The sequence below is a fragment of the Sapajus apella genome, unplaced genomic scaffold (genome assembly GCF_009761245.1).
Source record: "Sapajus apella isolate SASKATOON/1434 unplaced genomic scaffold, GSC_monkey_1.0 scaffold29, whole genome shotgun sequence".
In the NCBI taxonomy this organism is placed as follows: domain Eukaryota; kingdom Metazoa; phylum Chordata; class Mammalia; order Primates; family Cebidae; genus Sapajus; species Sapajus apella.
Genome location: NW_022436969.1, coordinates 24,152,168 through 24,175,381, shown reverse-complemented (window position 1 = coordinate 24,175,381; position 23,214 = coordinate 24,152,168). Strand labels below are relative to the sequence as shown.

Sequence of the window (23,214 nt, the reverse complement as noted above, 5' to 3'; positions counted from 1 at the left end):
AAAAAAAAAAAATACTGGCAAACTGATTGCAACAGCACATCAAAAAGCTTACCCATCACGATCAAATAGGCTTCATCCCAGGGATGCAAGACTGGTTCAACATACACAAGTCTATAAACATAATCCACCACATAAACAGAACCAAAGTCAAAAACCACATGATTATCTCAATAAATGCAGAGAAGGCCTTTGACAAAATTCAACAGCCCTTTATGCTCAAAACCCTCAATAAACTAGGTATTGATGTAATGTATCTCAAAATAATAAAAGCTATTTACGACAAACCCACAACCAATATCATACTAAATTGGCAAAAACTGGAAGCATTCCCTTTGAAATGTGGCACTAGACAAGGATGCGCTCTCTCACCAGTCCTATTCAAAATAGTATCAGAAGTTCTAGCCAGAGGAATCAGGCAAGAAAAAGAAATAAAGGGTATTTAATTAGGAAAGGAGAAAATCAAATTGTCTCTATTTGCAGACAACATGTTTGTATACTTAGGAAACCCCCTTATCTCAGTCCAAAATCTCCTTAAACTGATAAGCAATTTCAGCAAAGTCTCAGGATACAAAATCAATGTGCAGAAATCACAAGCATTCCTATACACCAATAACAGGCTTAAAGAGAGCCAAATCAAGAATGAAGTGCTGTTAACAACTGCCACAAAGAGAATAAAATACCTAGGAATACAACTAACAAAGGATGTAAAGGACCTCTTCAAGGAGAACTACAAACCACTGCTCAAGGAAATAAGAGAGGACACAAACGGATGGAAAAACATTCCATGCTCATGGTGAGGAAGAATCAATATTGTGAAAATGGCCATACTGCCCGAAGTAATTTATAGATTCAATGCTATCCCCATAAGGTACCTATGACTGTCTTCACAGAACTGGAAAAAAACCACCTTAAACTTCATATTGAACCAAAAGAGAGCCTGCATAGCCAAGACAATCCTAAGCAAAAAGAACAAAGCTGGAGCCATCACGTTACCTGACTTCAAACTATACTACAAGGCTACAGTAATCAAAACAGCATGGTACTGGTACCAAAATAGACATATAGACAAATGGAACAGAACAGAGGCCTCGGAGGCAACATAACATATCTACAACAATCCGATCTTTGACAAACCTGACAAAAACAAGCAATGGGGAAAGGATTCCATGTTTAATAAATGGTGTTGGGAAAACTGGCTAGCCATGTGCAGAAAGCAGAAACTGGATTCTTTCCTGACACCTTACACTAAAATTAACTCCAGATGGATTAAAGACTTAAACATAAGACCTAACACCATAAAAACCCTAGAAGAAAACCTAGCCAAAACCATTCAGGACATAGGCATAGACTAGGACTTTATGACTAAAACACCAAAAGCATTGGCAACAAAAGCCAAAATAGACAAATGGAATCTAATTAAACTCCTGAGCTTCTCTACAGCAAAAGAAACAATCATTAAAGTGAACCGGCAACCAACAGAATGGGAAAAAAATTTTGCAATCTACCCATCTGACAAAGAGCTAATATCCAGAACTACAAAGAACTAAAACAGATTTACAAGAAAAAAACAAGCCCATTCAAAACTGCGAGAAGGACGTGAACAGACACTTTTCAAAAGAAGACATATATGATGCCAACAAACATATGAAAAAATGCTCATCATAACTGGTCATTAGAGAAATGCAAATCAAAACCACATTGAGATACCATCTCATCCCAGAATGGCGATCATTAAAAAATCTGGAGACAACAGATGCTGGAGAGGAGACAACAGATGTAGTGTGGAGAAATAGGAACACGTTTACACTGTTGGTGGGAGTGTAAATTAGTTCAACCATTGTGGAAGACACTGCGGTGATTCCTCAAGGACCTAGAAAGAGAAATTCCATTTGACCCAGCAATCCCATTACTGGGTATATATACAAAGGATTATGAATCATTTTATTATAAAGACATATGCACACGTATGTTCACTGTGGCACTGTTTACAATAGCAAAGGCTTGGAACCAACCCAAATGCCCATCGATGATAGACTGGACAGGGAAAATGTGGCATATACACACCATGGAATACTATGCAGCCATAAAAAACGATGAGTTCATGTCCTTTGTAGAGACATGGATGAATCTGGAAACCATCATTCTCAGCAAACTGACACAAGAACAGAAAATCAAACACTGCATCTTCTCACTCATAGGTGGGTGTTGAACAATGAGAACACATGGACACAGGGAGGGGAGCATCACACCCTGGGGTCTGTTGGGGGGAATAGGGGAGGGACAGCGGTGGGTAGGGAGGTTGGGGAGGGATAACATGGGGAGAAATGCCAGATACAGGTGACCGGGTGATGGAGGTAGTAAACCACATTGCCATGTATGTAACTATGCAATAAACATGCATGCATGTTCTGCACCTGTACCACAGAACCTAAAGTGCAATTTTATATATATATATATATATATATATATACATATATATATATATATAAAATAAAGTGAAAAGACATCCTGTAGAATGGGAGAAAATATCTTCAAATCATATATCCAATTATGGTTTAATATTCGGAATTTATAAAGAACTACTAAAGCTCAATAACAACAAGACCCAAATAAAATATGGGCAAAGAACTTGAATAGACATTTATCCAAAGAAGATACACAAATGACCAATAAGCACATGAAAAGATGTTCAACATTACAAATCATTAGGGAAATGCAAATCAAAAACACATTAAGGTGGTTATTTTAAAAAAATAGAAAGTTAGCAAGAATGTGGAAAAATTGAAACCCTGTACATTGCTGGTATGAATGTAAAATGGTGCAGTCACTGTGGCATACAGTATGGAAGTTCCTCAAAAATTTAAACATAGAATTTCCCAGCAGTTCCACTTCTGAAGCTATACTGAAAAGAACTGAAAGGAGGGACTCGAACAGACATGGGTACATCAATGTTTATAGCAGCATTATTCACATTAACCCAAAAGTGAAAAGAACCTGAGTGTTCATCCGTGGATGAATGGATAAAGAAAATGTGGCATATACATACAGTGAATTATCATTCAGCCTTAAAAAGAAAGGAAATTCTGATGCATGCTACAATATAAATGAGCATTATGCTCAGCAAAATAAGCCAGTCACAAAAGGACAAATAATTTCACTTATAAGGTTCCAAGAGTAACCAAACTCATAGAGAAAATAGAATGGCAGCTGCCAGAGCTGGGGAGGGGGAAAAACCAGGGCTTAGCGTTTAATGGATATGGAGCTTCAGTTTAAAAAGAAGAAAACATTTTGAAGATAGATGGTGGTGATGGCTGCAAAATATTGTGAGTGTACGTAACATCATGACACTGTACACCTAAAAATTATTACAATTGTTAATTTTAATATTATATATATATATATTTATATATGTTTTACTACAATGAGAAAAAAACATTAACAATGGTTACCTCTAGGTTGATCAAGATTGATCACTTCTTACATCCTTTTAAAAATTATCTTTTCAAACTGTTCTCCATAATATTTTATCACCATCTCTATAATTTTAAAAACTTTTTATTTTATTACTTAAAGCAAAAATATCAGCATTACACTGTACCTTTTCTGGCTATATAAGGTTTTTGTTTATAGTTTTATCCTAAGTTTTCGTCTTTACGTATCAAAAGGACATAAAACTTAAGAAGTAGTGATACCACAGAAGGATAACAGATTAAGGAGATCATGTGCTCCCTATATACCATATTAACTTTTGAAAAGCCATTATATTAATCAGTGAAAGCCATTCTCAAGCTGCAGCTGCAGTGGAAAGTAGCCCCTAAAATGTGGAAAATAAAACTATTAAATGCCTCCTTTCTCTCTACCAAAATATGCGACCACTTTGCTCAATTCCATGTCACAGATATAAATTAAGCATAAACAAAAATGCAAAACATTTTATAAATTTTTTTAAAGAAATTGTCTTTTCCCTCCTTCCATCCCTACTCAGGAAAGAAAATAAAGCTCCCCTGAACTCACCGTTGTCTTCTTCAGAGGAAGCAATCAGTGGAAAGCATCATTTTAAAACAAGGTCATCTTCTCACTCTATTCTGCACCCTGAGTCTCCCACAAATCTACCCAGCTAAACATAAACAACAACCAAAAAAAAACACATGAGCCAGAATTTGTAAACAGGACCCGTATGTTCAAACAATTAAGTATGATCCTCCAATGTGTCAATAAATAAGCCTTATTTTTTCATACAGAGGGCAATCACCAGTAATTTTTAGAAACTAAACTGTGTTCTTCACAGAAATGTAAAGACAGAGGACGTGGCACAGTTCGATTCTATTTTCACCAGAACCTTATCTTTACAGAGTAAACACATGTGTGATAGTAACCTTTACACTCTCAGAAACATTCACAAACAAATCCACTAACACTACATTGAAGAAGGGCACAAGAGTAGTCAGGACTGAGGATTCTCTGTCAGAGTCAACAACAACAGGAACTGTTTTTGAATCTCTCTTGTTTCAGAAAGCTCAGCCACTAGCAACTTGGGAACCTGGAAAGAAAAGATACCAGATTTTACCCACTCATCCCTGACCTCCAGAGAACAGTGTGACTGGAGGACCCCTTAAACAAAACAAGGGGAGAACATATAGCAGTGGATGCCATTCTGAAAAAGAAAAATCAAGGGAGAATTTAAAGGAAACATGGTGGATGATAAGAAGCACCAGTTGCATTCAGAGCAGTTGCAAGCAAGGTAGCAGATGACAATAGAGAGCCTGTCTACCTATATTTCCTTTCGGGGTCACAGCAGGAAAGAGGAAAGAGAAGGGAAGAGAGGGAACTTGAAGCTATAGGTGATCATACAAGTTCTTAACTGAAAGCACAAAAATTTTCTATAGCCATAACTTGTTACTTAAATACATCTACCTCTAACAAATATCCAGTAAGACTAAAGTTGCTTTGACTCTGTAACTGCTCTCCACTATGACTGTATCTCCAGCACTGAAGAAACACCATAATATAGTGAAAGAGCATGAACTTTTCTTGTTTTTAGATATGGCCTCGTGTTGTCACCCAGGCTGGAGAGCAGTGGCACAATCATAGTTCACTTCAGCCTCAAACTCTTGCCTCAGCTCCCAAGTAACTGGGACTACAGGTGCGTGCCACCACACTTGGCTATTTTTTTTTTTTTAACTTTTTGTAAAGACAAGATTTTGCTATGTTGACCAGGCTGGTCTTGAACTCCTTGGCTTCAAGCAATCCTACCACCTTGGCTTCCCAAATTTCTGATATTACAGGTGTGAGCCACTGCCCCTAGCTGACTTTTAAACTCAATATTGAAAATCATTCTGCCCTTGCTGGGTGACACTGATCAAGCTGCTTAACCCTTATGAAACCACTTTCCTTATCTGTAACGAAATGGATAAACAGAACTTTTTCCTTTCCTCTGGATATCAAACGAAAGCAAAAAGACAATGACAAAAGTTTCATGGAATTTTTGAACTCCATTTTCTATGAAACTAGGAGACAGGTATAATCTCCAGAATTCAAAGTATCTGTAAGGTCTACCAGAGGCAACTGAGATTGGACAGAAACTTCAAAGAGAAACACAGAGAAATGAATGAATCCAAGCACCACCAGTGAAAGCATGCTTGAAGGTGAAGAACACAGCCTGAAGGACATGGCTCTAGTCCATAATTGCAAGTATGAGTGCACAAACTGGACTGCAGCCCTCCAAGACTTATGACATCTCAAAGAATCCAAGGCAAAACCATTTAAAAAAAATCTCAGAGATGAATTGTATCTGTAGGAAACCGCTCTCTCTCTAATGCATCAGAGATAGAGAGAGGTTCTGGGTTGTAAAGCCTAGAAAGCCATCTTGGTTGGAAGCTTCTCCATACCACAGTATCTCTTGAATAAAGTTGGCCTTGGAAAACCCAGCTCACTCAATGATGAGTAATAAAAAGGGAATTGGAAAAGCAATTAAGTTATTATATGAAAAAATGTGAAAGAAAGCCATAAAACTTACCAATAGACAAAGAATACTCCCTAGAATGTTGCTAAGGAGCAGATGAAATTTGTGACCAAAATTTTGCCATTTTGTAAAACTTAACGATGCAATCACTTTGAAAGAGAGAGGGAAAGGGAGGGAGGAATGGAGAGAGGAAGGGAGGTATCACGAAGCACAAATATAAGAACTCAAGGAAAAAATAGTGAGAAAAAAAAGAAAAGGTAGAATATGAACTAGAAGAAATCAGGGAAAAAAATACTTAGGGGAAAAAGTCACAGAAATGAAGATAAATTTTACATTAGCATAATACAGAATAGGTATTACAGAATCAAAAAAAAAAAAAAAGGACAGAGGAATGGATTAGAAAAGCCTAGACATTGAAACTGAGGTAAAAGAAAAAGAGGATTGGGGGGGAAATGGTAGGTTTGGAAGCATGACAAATGAGAGTCAAAATATGCATACAAGGAATCCCTAAAAAATAAAAACAAGCAATAGAATGAAACAAATATTTAAAGGTATTATTCAAGAAAAACGTCCTAAATACAAGATTTAAATCTACATACTGAAAAGGTACCCAGGCCATTCCAAAATGGACCCAGAACAGTCAACAACCAGGCATATCGCAGTAAAATTGAACTTAATAAATCTGACCTTAAAGATAAAGGACAACTCCTTGGCCTAGGGTTATGGTTTGACTATTTGACTCCTCCAAGCCTCATGCTGAAATCTGATTCCCAATATTGCCTATTAGGAGGTATCTGGGCAATGGGGTTGGAATCTCATTAATAGATTAATGCCCTCCCTCATGAGTTCTCACTCCGTTACTTACCTCCCTGCACTCACTCTCTTGCTTCCTCTCTCACCATGTGATCTCCACACATGCCAGCTCCACTACACCTTCTGCCATGAGTGGAAGCTTCCTAGGCCCTTACCAGAAGCAGATGCTGACACCATGCTTCTTGTACGGCCTGTAGAACTGTGAGCCAAATAAACCTCTTTTCTTTGTAAATTACCCAGCCTCAGGTAGTACTTTATAGTAACACTACACAGACTGAGTAATTAGGCAAAAAAAAAAAAATCAGGTCAACTATAAGAAGGAATTGTACTAAGCTAGCCACGTATTTCTTCAAAGTAATACTCTATGCCATAAATCCATATGTTACTGCTTCAAAATACTTAAAATACTTAAGCAAATAAAGCATAAGCCAAGAATTTATACCCAGCCAGGCATTCCTTCAAGTAAAATGACCACTGACTGACAGTTTTGAATGCACAGGCATTCAGGAACTCTTGTCCCAATGAATTCAAGAGACAATGAGGAAAATAAAAGCAAAAGAACTGGCAATTGAGTTCATTTAACTATAAAACTAAGATTAAAACAAATGTGATGATTAAAGTAATCAAATCTAAATGTAATAATTAGTGACAATGTAAAAATCATACAACCAGCAAAAATTGCAGTGATGGGGGAGAGAAGCAAAAGATGGTAGGAGACAGGATAATGTCACTGACTGCCTTAGCCTAGTGACTGAGAATCAAAAGCTATCATTGAAATATGATTAAAAAAGTAATATACATATAAGCATATCTAACAGTATGATGGTAAATATACATATGAGCATATCTAACAGTATGACACAAGGGAGTGCTGTGAGGGGAGAGGAAGGAAGAGAACATGTACTCAACACCAGTGGTCATGGTGGAAGCTTCCCTCTAATGAACCAGAGGACTGAAGACATTCCCTAAAGTTATAATCAAAAAGGTTACTATTAGAAAAAATACAAACATTCACAAATATAAAAAATATAACATCAACTTAAAATAGCCCCCATAAGAGATCATTTTAAAAACTATAAAAACAGAAAACATAAAATGACAGAACTCAGACAAAACATGAAAGCGTAAGTCACATAATGAAAAAGACTTGAAAACCATAAAAACAGAAAACATAAAATGTGACATAACTTAGACAAAATGTAATTGTCACATAAATAATGTAAATGAGCTAAGTTTATCAATTAAAAACTTTTCAGATAAATCAAGTAAAATTCAACCCATTCTCAGAAAAGAAAGAGTTAAGAGAAACTTCCTCAACTTGTATCACAATTGATGAGAAATGAGAATTTTTCCTACTAAGATCAGAAACAAGGCAAGGGCATCCTTCTCACCACCACTTTTCAACATTGTATTATAAGCCCTAGCTAGTGCAATAAGACAAGAAAAGAAAAGGAAATAAAAGGCATACTGATTTGGAAAGAAGAAATAAAACTGTCTTTGTGCACAGATAGGGAAAATCCAGAAGAATCAATATAATTCTGAAACTAAGAAGCAACTATAGCAACATTCTAGGACACAAAGTTAATATAGTAAAGTTAAGTGCTTTCTTATAGCAAAGAACAAGTGAAATATGAAATTTAAAATATAGTATCATTTAAGTTATCACTCCCCAAAACAAAATACTTAAATATAAATCGAACAAGATCTGTATGAAGAAAACTACAAAACTCTGATGAAAGAAATAAAAAAGAAACTACATAAATTAAACAGATGGTCCACGTTCATGGATAGGAATACTCAATATTGTCAAGATGTCAGTTTTTCCCAACTTCATCAACAGACTCAATGCCACCCCAATCAAAATCCCAGCAAGTTATTCTGTGGGAATTAACAAACTGATTCTAAAATTTACAAGGAGAAGCAAAACACTCAGAGCATCCAACATAATAGTGAAGAAGAACAAATTCAGTGTGCTAGCACTACCTGACTTCAAGACTTATTATAAATCTACAGTAATCAAGACAGTGTATCATTGATGAAACACAGACAAACAGAACAAGAGAACATGATAGAAATCCCAGAAAGAGACTGACATAAATACAGTCAATTGATCTTTGACAAAGGAGTAAAGGCAATAAAATGGAGCAGATAGTCTTTTCAACAAATTGTGCTGGAACTACTAGGTATGCTCATGCAAAAATAAATAAACCTAGACACATATCTTACACCTTTCACAAAAATTAACTCTAAATAGATCATAGAGCTCAATATAAAACACAAACTATAAAACTTCCAGAAAATAACACAGGAGATGATCTTGGGAATGGCAACAATTTCTTAGATTCAACACTAATGGCATGATCCATAAAAGAAATAATTGATAAGCTAGACTTCATTAAAATCAAAGACTTCTGCTGTGTGAAAGACAATGCCAAGAGAAATGAGAACACAAGCCACATACTGAGAAAAAAAATATTTTCAAAAGACACATCTGATAAAAGACTCTTATTCAAAACATACAAAGAATTCTTAAAATTCAAAAATAAGAAAACAAACAACCCAATTTAAAAATAGGACAAAGACTTTAACAGATAGTCTCTCAAAGATATAGAGATGGCAAATAAGCATATGAAAAGATGCTTCACATTACAGTTCATCAGGAAAATGAAAATTAAAACAATGAGATACCACTACACACCTATTAGAATGGTCGAAATCCAGAGTACTGGCAATACCAAATGCTGGCAAGGATGAGCAGCAACAGAATTCTCATTTATTGATGGTGGGAATGCAACATGGTACAGTCACTTCAGAAGACAGTTTGACGGAGTATCAAAAAAGCTAAACATACTCTTAGCATATAATCCAGCATTGTGCTCGTTGGTATTTACTGAAAAAAGATAAAAACTTATAACCATGCAAAAACCTACTTATGGACATTTATAGTAGATTTATTCATATTTGCCAAAATTTGGAAGTAACTACCTCATGTCTTTCAGTAGAAGAGTGGATAAATAAACTGTGGTACATCCAGATAATGAAATGTTATTCAGCGCCAAAGAGAAATGAGCTGTCAAGCCACAGAAAGCCACGAGGAAACCTTAAACACATATTACTAAATGAAAGAAGCCATTCTGAAAGGCTACGTACTGTACAATTTCAACCATATGACATTATGGAAAACGCAAAACTATGGAGACAATGAGAACCAGTGGCTGCCACAGGTTGAGAGGGGGAGAGATGAATAGGTGAGGCACAGAGGATTTTTAGAGCCGTGAAGCTACTGTGTATGATACTCTAATGGTGAACACGTCACTAAACATTTGTCCAAAGCCACAGAATGTGCAACACCAAGAGTGAACTCCACCATAAACTATCAACTTTTAGTGATGATGTTTCAGTGTGGGTTTATTAATTGTAACAAATATACCACTGCAGTGTGGGATGTTGATAGCGGAGTAGGCTGGTTATGTGAGGGTGAGGTATATAAGAAAATTTTTGTAGCGTCTGCTCAATTTTGCTATGAACTTAAAATTTCTCTAAAAAATACTTTTTAAAAATTCAACCCAAAAAAGAATGTTTTGCTCACCATGATACAAATAAATTTTAAATTCTGAATGAAATGAATTTTCTAAGAAAGTATAATTTACCAAAATTTGTTGTACCAAAGCTATCTGAACTGACTTCCACAGGAAAAAATAGAGAAGATTATCAAAGGCTACCCACCCCTATAAAGAGTAGCCAGTTTCTTTGGAGTAGTCAACTACTACTCACAATTCTAAAGCCATCTGTCAGGTGCTATGGCACACACCTGTAGTCACAGCTACTCTGGAGGCTGAGGCAGGAAGATCTCTTGAGCCCAGGAGTTCAAAACCAGCCTGGGCAAGATAGCAAGATTGCAAGATTTTGTCTCTAAATAAAAATTCTTTTAATAAAAGGCAATTCTAAACCTTCTTATACTTCTCTAGGAAAAAAAAAACCAGAAAGCTCCAAATTTTTACAAGAAGTAAAAGCAGCATTGATACTAAAGCCTAAAAAAGAGCAAACAAAAAGTGTACTGTTCACTGGTAATATTCAGTGGAAAAATCATAAAGCATCGCAAGAATAATCCAACATTAACTAAGAGCGAAACATAATCAAGTGCAGTTTATTTGGGAAATGAAAACGTAGTTCAACATTAGAAATTCATTATTAAAATTAGTTATATTGATGTTTAATAAACACCAGAAGCAAGACTCAGAAGAAGACATGAGTACTTCCATCACCACCACATTTTAACACTGTACTGGAGGTACTAGCTAATAGAAACTAGAGGATTTTTTTCTTTTTTTTGTAAAAGAAAAGATAAAATAATGGTGTGGAAAAATAGTCAAACTTTTTCCTCTGCTCTCACAACACAGCAATCAACACAGAAGTCTTCTGTGAGCAAATGTGGGGAGGGGGATTCCCCACACACCAAGCAAGCAAGCAAGCAGTTCTGCATGGACATCCCCTGAGTGTCCTCTAGTTCAACTCAATCTGACCCTCCCTACCTGGAGACAGTGTCAGATCCCACAGGTTGCTGGTTCGGTCCCCAGGACTGTCCCCAACTTGTGACCTATGCTTCTGGCCGACCAGCTATAAACAGGATTCCCAAAACCTACTTCTTGGGTTTGATTAACTAGTTAGAGCAGCTTACGGAACTCAAGGAAACACTTACTTACCTTTACTGCTTTATTATACAGCATTTATTAGAAAGGATACAGATGAAGAGATGCATAGGGCAAGGTATGGGGGAAGAGACATGGAGCTTCCATGCCCTTCCCAGGGATGCAGCCCTCCAGGAACCTCCATGTGTTTATCCAGAAGCTCTCAGACCCCAGCCCTTTGGGTTTTTATGAACTTTAGTATGTGGGCATAATTGATTACATCATTGGCCACTGGTGATCAACTTAACCTTCATCCTCTCTCCCCTCCCTGGAAGGTGGGGGTGGGCTGACGGTCCCAATCCTCTAGTAATACCTTGGTCTTTCTGGTGACCAGCCCCATCCTGGAGCTACCTAGGGGCTGCCACCCATCAGTCAGTCATTAAAATACAAAAGACATCATTGTGGAGACTAAGGATTTTTAGGTTGTGTGTCAGGAAAAGGGGTCAAAGACCAAACTTTTCTATTACATCATATTTTTATAATATTACATATTTTAGTAAAATATATCAATATAGTTATATTAATAAAACAATAATTTTCTATTATATTTATATTTTATAATATCACAGATGGCTATTTGCAAATAATTATTATAGGCTACAAATAATCAGATCCTATTTACAGTAGAAATAAAAAAGATCCAGGAATAACCATCAATAAGGTTAATAAAGTTTTCTGAAGAAAACTACAGAAACTACAGACACAAAAGAAATCTTGAATAAATGGAAGATATGCCAGGATTAGGACAGGAAAACTCAAAACCATAAACATGCCAATGCTCTGAAATGTATAAATGTAGTATGATCACACTAAAAAATACCACATTTCGAAAAGCTAGACAAGCTTGATTATAAAGCTAAAGCGAAAAAATTAACAAAAAAGTAGTACCAAGAAAATTGGAGGGGAGTAGGAAGTTCTATCAGATAAGGATACATGTAGAAAGGCCCCAAAATTAATAGATTAATTAAAAGAATAATGGTTAAAAGAACAGGAAATCAAACCAATTAATCAGATTAATGAATCCAAATGCAAACAGAAATTCAGTGTATAGTAAAGGCAGCATTTCAAATCAGTGAGTAAAAGATAGATTATGCAAGAAATGATACTGGAATTGGGTAACTATTTAGGGGAGAAAATTGTATTCATAACTCATACCACCACAGGATAAACTTCAAAGATAAATAATTTGCGTATTTTGCCTTGTTGGAAAAAAGGACTTTCTGAAAGTAATAGAAGAGAACATCTGGAGGAATTTCTTTATAATTTTGAAAGATACTCCCTAACTGTAACTGTAAATGCAGAAGTCCCAAAAGCAAAAACTGATAGATTTGATCACATCATCTACAAGATGACCAGTGATCCACCCGGAAAAGAGAAAAAGAGTAAGAACAGACAGTCAAGGAAAAGCAAATACAAACAGCTCATAAATCTGTGGAAAGATAGTAAATCTCACCCATAATAAAAATAAGTACAACTCAAAATAACTCTATTTAATTTTTTTTCCCAGGAGGTGACAAAAACCTTTAAAAAACTGAAAACATGCTCTGTTGGCAAAGATGCAGAGAAACAGGCCTCTAATATATTGCTGATGATTGTGTGAACTGGTGTAACCCTAAAGGTAGGCACTGGTAATAATCACTTAAAACTGCAAATAAATATACCCTTATCCTAGCAACTTCACTTCTGGGAATGTATCCTACAAATGCATGTTCACATGGGGGAAAATATGTGTACAAAATATACAACGACTGCCAACTACTCAAACATCTACTTATATGACAAAGGGTTAAAAAATCTAGTGTATCCATGCAATCCAGTCAAAACTATGCAACTGTACAATAGAATGAGGCTGCTCTCTGGGAAGTGATATGCAACGATTTCCAAGGTCAAATTTAAGTGAAATAAACCAAGGTGTAAAACTGTGTATATAGAATCTATAATTTAGACATAAAAAGATAAATAACATTTTATGTTTATTTCATATGCTTACAATTTTGGAATGTATACACAAGAAAATAACAAAAATATTTAAATACTGGGAAGTGGGAGAACTGGATGGATGGGAAATAGGCATAGGAGAGAAATTTTTTAATAAACATCTTTTTATATGTTTTTGAGCTGCTTGACTAAAAAGGCATATTTTAAAAATGAAAGGTATAAATGAATAAATTAATACATTTGAAAATTATTGTAAAGATCATATAAGACAGCCCAGAGCCTAATACAAAGTTGACGCTCAATAAATGCTAAGATACTTCATTCCACATGGGATAAGAACATGTCAACTGAAGAATGATGAGGTTCATACATGTGGAAAGAAGAGCTTTATTTCTCAGAAAGGGCTGCACCCTGCAAGTGGCCCTTATATAGGCTGGGAAGTGTAGCCTCTGGCCAGAAGCCAGAAACAGGCACTTCAAGGGTGGGAAGAATAAGACAGGGATTTATACTCAATGAGGTTGTCAAATATGCATATTCAATAAGCTCTAGGAGGAGTCATGAATATTTATGAAAGGAGTAACATGCACATGGACACCAAGCTTCATGCCTCTCTGTGGGACCCATGTTTAAAAAATGGTGGCATGAGCATGACCCAAGGGTGGAGTTTTTGGCCATGTGACGTCAAAAGGTGAAGCTGAGGACATGACAACCCAAACTGCATGACTCACCAGAACCACTCCAAGGTCGGTGGCTTCGTATCAGGAAGAGAATGCTGGTTAGTTGTTTGATCAAAACCACAAAAGGGAGGAACAACATCAGGCGGCTGCTGAAATAAGTAGGGAGCTTCTAGCCCGCAGGGAGGAGAGCCTGACAGTGTCGTCAAGGTGGGGGGTCTCATGCAGCCTATTCCCCCTCCTGTCATGGCCAGGACTCAGTTCTAAGGTTTCTCTGGGTGCCCCTTGGCCAAGAGGGGGTCCATTCATTTGGCTGGGAGCTTAGGATTTCATTTCTCAGACAATACCACAAAGCAGACTAATGACAGCTCAGAAGCAAAGCAGGAAGCCAGGGGACATGTCTCATGACATCCTCATGTCAGCACCAGCGAGCTCCTGAGCAGGAAGACCTGCTGCTCTCCAAGACCCGCTGCTCTCCAAGACCCTGCTCCCTGGGTCTCTGGGCCCATCATGTCCAGCTTCTCAACCTCTCACAACTTACTTTCTTTCTCTTTAAAACTGAACCCATGTCCCTCTATCTTTAGAAACAAACTTTGCTTCATCTTGCTAGGCCATCAAGTACCACTTCCATTTAACACCAAAATCCTTAATTAAAAAAAATACATGCACCATATGGAAATCTCTCCACTTCCTCTCCATCTGCTCCTTCCGACTTCCTTGAAATCTGGCTTTGATTTCAAAGACTTGCCTGAAGCTGTGCTCTTCAACAATGACCCCCTCTTGCTATTCTGATGGCGTTTTCTCAGCCAGTCCCTATCCAACTTTTCACCTTTCCCCATGGAGGTGCTGTTGCTTGTCCACTACTTGAAGTTCCTTCCCTAATTTCAGCAGCCCCATGTCCCTTGGGGCCACAAGCACTCATCTTTGCTTAAGGACCAGATGCTGTGCACTGGAGAGAATAGCACACACAGCTGCGGGGAGGACTCATACTTAACAAACGTTAACCAAAGTGGCTCCATCACTATCGTCATCATTTCTTCAGAAGACAATGGATAACCAGGGGATAGGGCTCTGCTGCTGAGTCCGCAGCCCACAGAGGGAGTCAAACAGAACAGCAATGAGCCCAGGACAAGACACTGACTTCTAAGAATAAGCACATGAGGAGGCGCCCCAAAGCCAAGGGAGAACCAGATGCTAAGAAGTAGCTTATCCATGACAGTAACAGTGATAATGAGAAGAAGAAAAAGATGTCTGCCTTTCCCGTCAGCACTTGCTATGTCACACTTTGATAAACACTTAGTCTCGTTTAACCATGTAAAGGAAAACTTTTAAAAAGCTCAGGACCCCAAATTCCTTATGCAAAAGGGAAAGTTAAGCCAAGCAGATAAGCCAGGCAATGCCCTCTTCCACAGGAACAGCTGTTAGGAGCATTAGGCATCAGTCAGACCCCGCAGAATGGTGAAAGCCTCAGGACTCCAAAAGGGCTACCCCACAGATCATTCCTAAGTAAATTCTTTGCTGGCATCCCATAAACAAGAACATCTCATTGGAACTTCATGTCTACAATCTGACTCTAGCTTAAAACTGAAGTCTGTTCCATTCCATACTGATCATGTCTATTACAAGCTTAGCTTCCCAGGTGCAGAACAAAGATGAGATCAGTCATTCCTTCACCTGCCCAGAGACGTCTGCATAACTGATTCTTCCTTCATGCCCTTTTATTCTTCTTCAAACATTCACCTTATCTTATGTAAAATGTAGATTTACTGGCACTAACTAAAGTCTCACAAGAATGTAATCATTCGCCTTACAGCCCACCTGCCCCTCTTCCACGCCTTTCCCCCCTTTAAGGAAATGTATAAATACTGAGCCTCATGAAAACCTCTTTAGAAAAAGAGACACATATGTGTCTGTCTGTGGCTTGTGTTCTTCCAGATGCACCCTAAAGCTGGCTTAATAAATGTCAACAAGTGAGACCTTTGCCTCAGTCACTCATCTCAGCTATCAACCACATGTAACCATATACAATTTATATTGCCATCATGTTACAGATGAGGAAACTGAGGTTGGCTCCAGAGCACTAGGCAGTTTCGAGATGGGCGGGTGTGCAGGGAAGCTGAGTGCAGGGATCAGCCGGGAAACGGCCTTCAGCATTGCCCGCGTGGAGAGGGAGAGTGGAGGAGACACTGAGCAGCTGGGGAGTCCACAGGAGGCACGGAAAGGGAAAGGCCCCAAGCCTCCCTTTAAACGGTGGGCGGACTGCAAGCCAGGGAGACTGGCTGGGCAGTGAGGGGAGGTGCCTGTGGTGCCAGGTGGATCTGGGAGCTGGTTTTCCACTGGGGGAGTTGAACGGGGCAGAACTCTGGTCAGAGCCGTCTCAAAGGCTTAAGTGCACTCTGCATCTCTGCCTCTTGAAATCTTACTCTGGGTCTTCCTTGTGGGATTAAAGCTCTGCCATCAGCCTCCCCAAGATGTCCAAACCCATGACTGCAAGGCTCACTTCAAAATGTGAAAAGTAAATAAAATCCTAGGACCCCAAACTCACTATGGCCAAAGGGAAAAGTTAAGCTGGGAAACAGTCATGCAAAAAGCTGACTTTCTTTTTATTTCTATACAGATCGCTGCAAGATAAAGGCCACATGTCTCCCCGGGTGGCCTCCTTCACCCTAACAATGTAAGTTAACAGCTCATCTTGGCAGGCATGGCACAAAGGCAAGATCAGAAATCATCCTTCTGCCATCCTGAGACAAATGCACATTTGACTTCTTCCTCTACTCTGTTTACTTTATCCCATGTAAAATGCAGATTACTGAACAAGAGACACAGGCATAATTGACATCCCTCTACCCTTCCTTTCACATGTCACATGTGGATTAAGTGAGTGAAAATCAAAGCCTCACAAGAATGTAACCACTCACCTCACCACGACCCTCCCGTTTTCTTTTCTCCTTCCCCTCCTGTCTGCTCTTTCCCCTTTAAAAAATGAAGGTGTCAAAACCCTTTTTGGATCCTACTGTGACGTGTGTGTCTTTTCCGCTGGTGCATCCTCAACCTTGGCAAAACGAGTCTCTAAATTGAGACCTGTCTCAGACACTTCATAGTTTACAGCGGGCGGGCACTGGAGGTTCCAGACCGTCAGCAGCAGTCCACTCCAGGCCCTCCCTCCCAGCCAGGACGCCTGGCCTCAGAGTCAACATGCTCAGGCCAGAAGCCACCAGCTAAACCCACAGGCTGCTTCTTGCTCTTCCCTGTTCTGCCGCTGTTCTCGGCACTTAGAAGGTCCTTGGGACATATTCAGAGAGTTAGTAATTTCAGAACCTTGTCAAAAAATAGACTCCATAATCGATTTTTTCAGAACTTTGTAAAAAAATAGACTTGGACTCAAGATGGTTAAGGGAGCCACGCTCATGTAATTCATTTTCAAGATCTGGTATGCTAATTCTGATGACTTTTTTCCTCACTGTCACCCAGGTTGGAGTGCAGTGGCGCGATCTCGGCTCACTGCAACCTCCACCTCCCAGGTTCAAGTGGTTTTCCTGCCTCAGCCTCCCAAGCAGCTGGGACTACAGGCATGTGCCATCACGCCCAGCTAATTTTTGCATTTTCAGTGGAGACAGTTTCACCATGTTGCCAGGCTGGTCTTGAACTCCTGACCTCAGGTGATAAACTCTGATGACTTTTTAAGATTGTATCCTTCTCTGAACTTGATTATTTCCTTCTTTATTACAAATATTCACCAAGGAAAAAGACCAAGATGAAGAGATTAACCGAACATTTCACAGTATTCACTGGAAATCCTCATACTCCTTATACATTTAACAACAGTCACAAGACATCTGTTCCCATATGCTGAATAGTTTGTTCATCATGCACTTTTGTCATCATTTCCATATTTTTAATATTACTTTAAAGTATTTTTAACTTAATTACTGAGGGATGTTTTGTTTGGAGTTTGGTGCCTCCTAAAATGTGGCACCTCACTTGAGTCAAGGCCCTGCCAAATAAGGACCTGACTTGGAAGCAAGAAAGGAGCAAAGAATGTGAACACATTTGTTATTTCCAGCTCAGGACGCAAAAACCATCCTCATTTCTTTTCCCACATCCAGTCCTCTCCTAATTGCCAGTCATGCCATTTCCACCGCACGAGAGCTCACTTCCAGGAGCTGAGGGTAAAAAGGGGCATCCCTGGTGAAAGCAAACACATGACATGCTGCAGCCAGGCATGGTGGCAGCGTCCGTAGCTCCAGCTACTTGGGAGGCCGAGGCACAAAGCAAGATCCCGTCTCTACAAAAAGAAATGTATGCAGAAAATTGAAATGGATAAAGACATATCTTTTAAAAGGCAAATTTCTAAAAAAACAAAATCAAGCTTTTTCTGTGGAGTGAGAAGGAAGTGGTTTTCTTTCTACTGCTCCTCTTCCCAACTCCTTCCCCCTGAGCAAGCTTCATAAAAGTAGAAATCCAGAGAGATGCTGCCACCAATTTTGTAACTATTTGTGAAGAAAAGAAAACTCTAAGTCAAAGCATTTGTGTGACACAAATTTGCATTATCCATCTGTGAGGGATACAGCCGAATTCAAAAAGAAGTGAGAAATATGGCCTGGTGCGGTGGCTTGTGCCTGTAATCCCAGCAATTTGGGAGGCCAAAGCAGACGGATCACCTGAGGACAGGAGTTTGAGACCAGCCTGGCCAACATGGCAAAACACCATCTCTATCAAAAAAAAAAAAAAAAAATTAGCCAGGTGTTGTGGTGCACGCCTGTAGTCCCAGCTTGTAGGGAGGCTGAGGTGGAAGAATCACTTGAACCTGGGAGGCGGAGGCTGTACTGAGCCAAGATCGTGCCACTGCACTCCAGCCTGGGGCGACAGACCACAATTCCTTCTCAAAAAAAAAAAAAAAAAAAAAAAAAAAGGAAAGAAAGAAATATGGATGACAGGCCAGTCATAGTAGCTCACACCTGTAATCTCAGTACTTTGGGAGGCCAAGGTGGGTGGATCACCTAAGATCAAGAGTTCGCGACCAGCCTGGCCAACATGACAAAACTCCGTCTCTACTAAAAATACAAAAATTTGCCAAGCATAGTGGTGCACACCTGTAGTCCCAGCTACGGGGGAGGCTGAGATGGGATAACCACTTGAACCCAGGAGGTGGAGGTTGCAGGGAGCCGAGATCAAGCCACTGCATTCCAGCCTGGGCGACAGAGCAAGACTCTGTCTCAAAACAAAACAAAACAAAACAAAAAGTGAGAAAAGTGACTGGCTTAAATAAATAATAGAAATAAGGAAGTGAGAGCCATTTTAAAACTCAGCTGTGAGGTAAAAGTCCTCACATAAAAATATTAAGAAGGGAAATGTAGACAATTTTTCACAAAGAAGTAATTGGCATATTATGTAAGTGTGTGGCAATACAACATAGACTCTGATGAGATCATCTCTTGACTTTTTTCTTAGGATAAAGTTTTCTATGCTGTGAATTAATACTTTCTGTGTTTCGCTAAAAAGAACAAGCGTGGCTAGTTTTTTGCAAAAAAAAAATTCTAAATATAATTATTCTGGCTTTCAACTGCTTTGTGCACAAATAAAGATTTTAAGTTTGTGTGTTTATTCTTTTTTTTCTTTTTAGATGGAGCCTCACTGTTGTTGCCCAGGCTAGAGTGCAATGGCGCAATCTCAGCTCACTGCAACTGCCACCTCCTCAGGTTCCAGCAATTCTCCTGCCTCAGCCTCCTGAGTAGCTGAGATGACAGGTGTGCACCACCACACAACAGCTAATTTTTGTATTTTTAGCAGAGATGGGTTTCACAATATTGGCCAGGCTGGTCTCGAACTCCTGACCTCAGGTGATCCACCTGCCTTGGCCTGCCAAAAGTGCTGGGATTACAGGTATGAGTCACCATGCCTGGCCTTGTATGTTTATTCTTAATACCTTATTTTTGGAAGAAGAATCTGCATTATATTTATCCAAACCTGACAGTTGTAAAATTGAATGGAAAAGACTAGAAACAAGAGGACATAAAGAAAATAATTCAGAGCTCTACACAACCACCTAAAATTTGAGGGAGATGAATTGATCCCAAATAGAATTAAATAGCCACAGCAAGCCAAATAAACTATGGTTTTCAAACATCACCCAGCGGCAGGGCCCAGAGATAGGCTTTGGAAACGTCTGCAACTCCACCTGAAATCATAGACTCACGACGTCCAGAAGGAAGCTGGCTGGGCAGCCAAACCGCATATAGACCTCTGTGCCGGGCCAGAGGAGACCCAGGGAGCCAGTTTCTTGGAGCCCTGCAGAGTGCTCAGGCTGAAGTAACCACTTCTTGCTGCCTTCATCAACATAAGAGGGGAGGGGAGAAACAGCTGCTGTAGAAAAGTCGCTGCAAAACCAAGTATCTCAAACTACGCTCTCCACACTGAACTCAGCATTCTCTCTTATAAACAGAACAATGTATAAAACCACAGAAGAGCTTATGATGAGATAGGCGATAAAACACATTATCTCATCATAAAGTTGAAATCTCAGGATGGAGTCAGAAGTAACTATGATTCCTGCAACAATGCAGATACCATTGTTTTCAAGTCAAAACATAATTTTTTATAATCTGTGAATGCACAATACATAATTTTTTGGTTTTGGTTTTTCATCCTTTCTTCCCTTGGGAGTATCAGTCAAGAACTTATTATAAAATTATTATAAAAATTATAATAAAAATTAGACATAGTGGCCTCAAGTAATGTCTCATGACCTGAGCATTGAATCGTAAGTCTCAGGGCTATGAGGCAATTGTGTCCTAAAACACTTACCTCAAAGGTCACCTCATTCGGAGTTTCCAAAATTTCAGCCATGGAATGTACTTTTCATGGTTTTTGCCATGAATATAGGCCACCTGTACTGTTTATTTCCTTAGTTTTTGATATACCTCATCACTCTTTTGACTGAAAATAATTTTTTTAAAGAAGAATTTCTATTACTACCATAAATAGAAAGCCACTATCACTGGTCATAAGTTACAGGCAAATCTGAAACACACGCACACAGCAATGAGAAAGTCATCTAGTGATAATTTTTAGGGAGAGACAAACTGAACTAAACAAGTGTCTCAAATGCTTAATGAACTTGGCTTGCTGCAGGGAGAGAGTTCAAGTCCTGCTTCCATCCATCTCTAAAAGTCCAACTTTTCTGATCTATCCAAGGCAGAGGAGCAGTGTGGTGTCTATAAACAAAATGTCATCAAACAAGAGGAAACTCGGGAATGACCCAGCTCCAGCATAGCAGCTGCATGACCTGGGCCAGCCACCTGGCCACTGCATACCTTTGTTACCTGTCCATGAACTGGAATGAATCATACCCCCCATGGCCACTCCAGAGGGGTATGCACTACAACTGATTCATGTTTCTACACCATAAAATCTGCACGAGCAAAAGGTGCTATGACAGAAAGGAGCAGCAGTAAGTTAATCAATACTATGAAGTATTTAATCAGTGTAAAGGGCTTTATGATGCAGCAGTGTTTAAAAAATCTAATCAGTGAATGACCTCACCCACTAAACAGCTTGATATATTCCAGAGGCAGCAGGCTCTAAGTTCACCAACAGTCACTGCGAGTGCTGAGCTCCCCATCCATTCTTTTTTTTTTTTTTTTTTTTTTTTTTTTTTTTGGGAGACTGAGTCTCGCTCTTGTTACCCAGGCTGGAGTGCAATGGCGCGATCTCGGCTCACTGCAACCTCCACCTCCTGGGTTCAGGCAATTCTCCTGCCTCAGCCTCCTGAGTAGCTGGGATTACAGGCACGTGCCACCATGCCCAGCTAATTTTTTGTGTTTTTAGTAGAGACGGGGTTTCACCATGTTGACCAGGATGGTCTCGATCTCTTGAACTCGTGATCCACCCACCTCGGCCTCCCAAAGTGCTGGGATTACAGGCCTGAGCCACCGCGCCCAGCCTCCCCATCCATTCTTAAGCTCTCCTCATTTAAAGCCAGAAAGCTGCACAACCAAGGAAGGGGACAGCAAGTCACTGGAGAAGGGGGACTGCAGTCCATGGTGGGGAGGGAACATGACTCAGTGTAAAGTAAGAGGGCTTTTCTAACGTGGACAGCAGCAGCATTGCCCATGTGCACCCACCAAACAAGAGCTCCATCACCGAAGGTCCTGCCTGGGTCTGTGACATTTAAGATTCATTATGAATCCCAGCACTTTGAAAGGCTGAGGAGGGTAGATCACCTGAGGTCAGGAGTTCAAGACTGGCCTGACCAGTATGGTGAAACCTTGTCTCTACTAAAAATACAAAAATTAGCCAGGTGAGGTGGTGTGAGCCTGTAGTCCCAGCTACTCAGGAGGCTGAGACAGGAGAATCGCTTGAACCCAGGTTGCAGTGAGCTGAGATCGTGCCACTGCACTGCAGCCTGGGTGACACAGGGAAACTCCATCTCAAAACAAACAAACAAAAAGATTCACTATGAATTAAAGCTTCATCCCCAGAAACCAGCGATGGCCACAGGCAGCAGGGGAAAGAGGGAGTGGTGCACAGGGAAAGCCAGCAGCTCCAGGTGAGTGGCCTACCTTGAAGGGACGCCTTCGCTGAATGCTCCCAGTGCTGACAATACTCAGGGAACAGCGACTTTGCAAGGACAGGAAGCAAGGGACCAAGAACAGGAAGCAAGGGACTGGACGAGCCAGGAAGTGAGGGAATGGATGAGTGGCAGACACGTACTCAACCACACAGTAATGTAGAAAATTCTATTCCAGATGACACAGAGAGACAAATATTTCACATAATGTGAAATTCAACTGTGTACACTGATAAAGATTAAAAGAAGACATAGATTCTTCTAGTAGAAACAGTTGGTGTCATATGATAAAAAATTTTGTCTTAAATGGCTTTTATTTTTATTATAGGAGTAACAAACGTTCATTGGAGAAAATACAAAAATAGAGATAAACAGAGAAGATAAAATCACCCATAATCCCACCACTCAGACAGAAACATTACTTATATTTTGGGTTATTCTTCCAGACTTTCCTCTATATGAATATAAACATACACATTTTTAACTGAAGTGGGATCACAGTGCACATACTGTCTTTTAACATGCTTTCTTTAACTCAGCCTGCCTTGAACGTTGCCAGGTTCAATAGAT

The 23,214-nt window shown here is 39.4% G+C and overlaps 1 protein-coding gene across 9 annotated transcripts in view; it reads right to left on the bottom strand.

Annotated features, from left to right (window-relative positions):
* The window catches only part of LDLRAD4 (low density lipoprotein receptor class A domain containing 4), a 413,526-nt gene that overhangs the window by 293,463 nt on the left and 96,849 nt on the right, over positions 1-23,214 (bottom strand). The window contains exon 1 of one of the 9 annotated variants that reach the window (XM_032293510.1): positions 4,015-5,078. The exons of the other annotated variants lie outside the window; for them this stretch is intronic. The gene's annotated coding sequence lies outside the window, so the exon portion shown is untranslated. Of the gene's footprint in view, positions 1-4,014; positions 5,079-23,214 lie in introns of those variants that run through there. 9 annotated transcript variants of the gene reach the window in all.